At 39.7% G+C, this 4,937-nt stretch overlaps 1 non-coding gene across 1 annotated transcript; it reads right to left on the reverse strand.

The window, feature by feature from the left end:
- Positions 1–340: 340 nt before the first annotated feature.
- On the reverse strand, positions 341–445 carry LOC114883504. Its single transcript, XR_003790600.1, has one exon. It is a non-coding gene; the product is annotated as a U6 spliceosomal RNA (small nuclear RNA).
- Between the last annotated feature and the right edge of the window lie 4,492 nt (positions 446–4,937).

Consider the following 4,937-nt stretch of genomic DNA (forward strand, 5'->3'; position numbering starts at 1 on the left):
CCACAAATACCTCCTCCTGCTCTCCCATTTTCTATTTCAGTTGATGGCACCATTATCTACCTGTTCACTCAAGTCATCTTCATTACATCTTTGAGCAAAAGAGCACCATATCTAGAAGATAATTTAAAATCTAAATGCTTATCAAAAAATGCACCCTCCACTCCACCCCAACTAACTGAGCTAGTTCAGGCCACTTTCGTCTCTCACATGGGTCTCAAGAACTTTTTTTTCCCCCAGTTTTATTGAGATATAATTGACATACATCACTGTATAAGTTTAAGGTGTACAGCATAAGGTTTGATATAGATACAATAAAAAGCTGAAAAAGAAAAATTTCCTTAAAAATATGAACCCCTTCACAAATTTTCATGGCAACCTTGTGCGGGGGCCATGCTAATCTGTATCACTCCATTTTAATGTTCTGCCCAAACCCGCACTGGTTGGCTGGTTCCCTTACTACTTCATAAGGCCCTTCATGGCTCTCCATCCCCTACCTAACAAAGGCCATGATCTTTTTTATGTAGCACAGAATTTCCTCCAGGGTCTGATCTTTCCTTATCTCTTTAACAATGCTCAGTTGTTTACCTTTCCTAGTCCTTGAACAAGTTCAAGTTCTCTCACCTCCTCTGAGCCTGCTATTCTTTTGTAAAAATAGCCATCCTAATCTCTCAAAAAGTTGAAATGAAACAAAAAAGTTGCCCTGAGGTTTAAAAGAAATATACTTTAAACAATACACAATCAAGGGCTTACTGTACCCATCACTCCTTTTTATCTATATCTATCTACCTAGATATTTATTGAATACTCACTAAGTGCTAGGCACTTTGCGGGACACAAGACAGAGGGAATACAGAAAAATAGATTGAATAATGTGACCTTTGCCTTCCCCAAGCTCATTACAATATAGTTTCTCAACTATAAACTACCTTTAAGGACTAGATAATCTCTAATGTTAAGAGCAAATCAGGAGGTCCCCAGAAGTTCAGACCGGGCTGCCCCCCAGGCACCACCACATCCCAGCGCCTCTCAAAAAATTCCTAAGCCCAGTTGCAGGAAATTTTTATATTTGCAACTAAAATTTGATTCTAGATGTTTTAAGAAATTAACTAATTGAGATAATTGTTTAGATGAATCAAGGTTAAACAAAGGAGAAAAACAAAGTTGGTACACTTATTCCAGTTTCCTTAAATTATTTTAGAAAATTAATTTTTCAACTTCCTATAGGCATCATCAAAAGTTTCCTCTAAAATAATTGGTAAACTGGGGGTGGAGTGGGGTGGGGTGTCCTATTTTTTAGTTTTAGTCTGTCCCATAATTCTTAATTACTTTCTAATTACAAACATATACATGTCCTTAAATTCAAACAATTGAGAAGTGTGTGAGACAAAAAAATATGTCCTTCTCTATACTCTGATGTTACCCACAAAGATAAAACCGCTGTTAAGTTTTTCCATGCTTCTATCAATGTGTCTATCTGTATGTGTAGACAGTTTTTTTAAAAATGGGAATCATTTTGCACAATTTGTTAATTTCTTATTTAACAAGCAAGTCTTTTTAAATTTAATTTTTAGTTTATCAAAGCTATGCATATATCGTTTTTTATAAGTAGTATAAAGGTCAAATAATTTGACTAGTAAAAATCGTTTCTAGGGCTTCCCTGGTGGCGCAGTGGTTGAGAGTCCGCCTGCCGATGCAGGGGACGCGGGTTCGTGCCCCGGTCCGGGAGGATCCCACATGCCGCGGAGCGGCTGGGCCCGTGAGCCATGGCCGCTGAGCCTGCGGGTCCGGAGCCTGTGCTCCGCAACGGGAGAGGCCACAACGGTGAGAGGCCCGCGTACCGCAAAAAAAAAAAAAATCGTTTCTAATCATTTATAACACATTCACATGGTTTAAAATTTAAAAAGTACCGTGGTATATGCTATGAAAAATCTCTCTTCCACCTCAGTCCCTGAGACACCCAAATCTACTCACGGCAACAAATGACATTAATTTTTATACATCCTTCATGCGTGTACAAATATATACACACCCACATACCCTTTGAAGACCTTTTTATATATAAAGGGCTTCCTCAGTTTTTTATATAGCTATGTGGTATTACATTGTATAGACATGCCTTTATTTAATCAGTCACCTGATTTGTTTAGTCAGACCTTTAGAGTGTTTCTAATTCTTCCTCTAAAAATAATCTGCTAAGAGTAACCTCAAATATATATTGTTTTGCTGATATGTAGGTAATCTATGGAATAAATTCCTAAAAGTGGAGTTGTGGGTCAAATTTTTCTCAGGTTAGGTTTTCTGGCAGATTCTGGGACAGAAATTTAGAGTTCAAGGTGTTTGTTTATTAAGGAGTGCCCTTGGGTTCAACATCTGCGGAAGGGAGAAGGAGGAAGTGGGATTGAGCAGAAGAAGTTGAGCTTTGAAGGTGCCCCATGCAGCCTCAGCCAACCCCACAGGGGAGCTGTGGAGCTGAAATGACCTACCAGAATTGGCCCACATTGGGTGGAAAAGGCTTTTATACCCCTTCCTCCATCAGTGGGCTGCCCCAAGAAGGCGCTGACTTTAGATGGGGCAACTCTTTGCAGCTGAGGCAAAACTTGCAGGGGCTGACAGTTGAAGATTGTCAGCTGACAGATCCTCCAGCAGCTGGGACAAGACCTTCCTTGAAAGGGGATATCTGGGAGGCCCATCTCCATGTCCAACCGAAAAGGGTATGTGACTTTGGTAGATTTTGCCAAATTGCCATACCAATTTATACTTCCACCAGCAACATATGAGAATGTTTGTTTACCCATATCCTCCCCAACACAGAATTTTATCAAACTTCTGGATCTTTACCAATCTGATTAGGTGAAACATGATGTCTTGGTATAGGTCTAATTTTCTTTTCTTTTATTCTGAGGGAAGTTCAACTTCTTTTTGTCCTTTTTTTTTCTTTCCTTTGAACTATCTGTTTATATCCTTTGCATATTTTCCTACTGGGATAATTTTTTTTTTTAAAGTAATTTGTAGGAACTCTTAGTGTTAAAGAAATTAGCCATACTCTCACCACATACCCTCCCAATATAACAATATATCAATAATATTTGATTAAATTAACATTTTGTGTTTCCATCATTATGACCTTTCCTTTCTTATATCATTTCTGGTTTGTTTGGGGTTTTTTTAAGATGTTGGGAGTAAGAGTTTATTAATTAATTAATTAATTTTTGCTATGTTGGGTCTTTGTTTCTGTGCGAGGGCTTTCTCTAGTTGTGGCAAGTGGGGGCCACTCTTCATCGTGGTGCGCGGGCCTCTCACTATCACGGCCTCTCTTGTTGCGCAGGACAGGCTCCAGACGCGCAGGCTCAGTAGTTGTGGCTCACGGGCCTAGTTGCTCCGCGGCATGTGGGATCCTCCCAGACCAGGGCTCAAACCCGTGTCCCCTGCATTAGCAGACAGATTCTCAACCACTGCGCCACCAGGGAAGCCCCATTTCTGTTTTTCCTATAGTTAATACTTTACTCATTTCTTAACTTTGCTTAGTTTTGTATGTGTCTATCACTAATTCCTCTTTCATCCCTTCCACGATGTACCACTGTAGTGTGTGCTACCAACATCTCTTGCCTGAATTATTGGGATAATTGCTTCTTTATTAGGCAATTACTAGGCAATCCAATTGCCTCCTTATTATAGTAAGTCCCCTACATACGAGCCTTCAAGTTGTGGACTTTGAAAGATGTGAACATGCGAACGTTTATTCAAGAGGTTGGATAGAATTGAATCCAGCAAGGAACCAGAACCTGTGCCGTCAACGTCAGGCGTGAGGGATATTGCAGCTTGCCCTCTGTCTCCTGTTGCTGATGATCCCTCAGCTCTACCATCTCCCACCTCCTCTCCCTCCTCCAGTCAGTAACTCTTCTTGCCTGTTCACTTGATGCCAGCCCCTGTATGCCAGCTGTTGTACTGTACTGCTGTACTTTTCAATGCACTGTACTGTAAGATTAAAAATGTTTTCTTTATTTTTTGTGCTTGTTTTTTTATGTATTATTTGTGTGAAAAGTATTATAAACCTATTACCGTACAGTACTACATAGCTGATTGTGTTTGTTGGGTACCTAGGCTAACTTTGTTGGACTTATGAACAAATTAGACTTGTGAACTCGCTCTTGGAACAGAACTCATTCGTATGTAGGGGACTTACTGTATCTCCCTGTTTCCACCCTTATCTTCCTATAGTCTATTCTCCCAAAGCAGCCAGAGTGATCCTTTTAAAATGTAAGCCAATCATTTCACTCCTACAATGGCTCTCCATTTCCCTCAGAAAAAAGCCATTTTCTTCAGTGATCTGCAAGGCTGTGCATGACACATCCCCCACCACGTACCTCTCTGACCTCATTTTCTACTACTGCTCTGGCATCTCTCCCCCTCATGTTTCTTCACCTCCACTGGCAGTTCCTTCTGCCTAGAAGGTTCTTCTGCCATATAGCCACATGACTAATTCCCTAATTCCAATCCTTTCCAGTACAATTCTTGGGTCTTACCTGAAGGAGCACTTTACAGTGAGGTTTATTCTCATCATCATATTTTAAATTGTCATATACATGCTACCCCCCTCCCCACCTAGAGCAATTTTAATCTTCCTTACCCTGCTTTACTTTTTCTTTTTTAATAACATTTACTGCCTTCTAATACAGAATTTATTCTTTATTATGTTTATTATCTTACTCCCTGTGCTAGAATGAAAGCTCCATGAGGATAGTGTTTATGGGTCAAGGTGAATATTAAATAAATATTTATTGTGAATTAATATCTTTTTTCTTTATATGTTCCAACTCATCAGAAAAGCTATTTTTGTGCGTCTTGGAACCCCCTGTCTTTACCTTTTGTTTTGTTGGCCTCCTGTACATCTGTTATTCATGAACTTGCCTTCATTTTCAATTTGAGAATCCCCTTCA

This window comes from Monodon monoceros, unplaced genomic scaffold (assembly GCF_005190385.1).
Source record: "Monodon monoceros isolate NGI ecotype Baffin Bay Population unplaced genomic scaffold, NGI_Narwhal_1 Super_Scaffold_4, whole genome shotgun sequence".
NCBI classification, from domain to species: Eukaryota; Metazoa; Chordata; class Mammalia; order Artiodactyla; family Monodontidae; genus Monodon; species Monodon monoceros.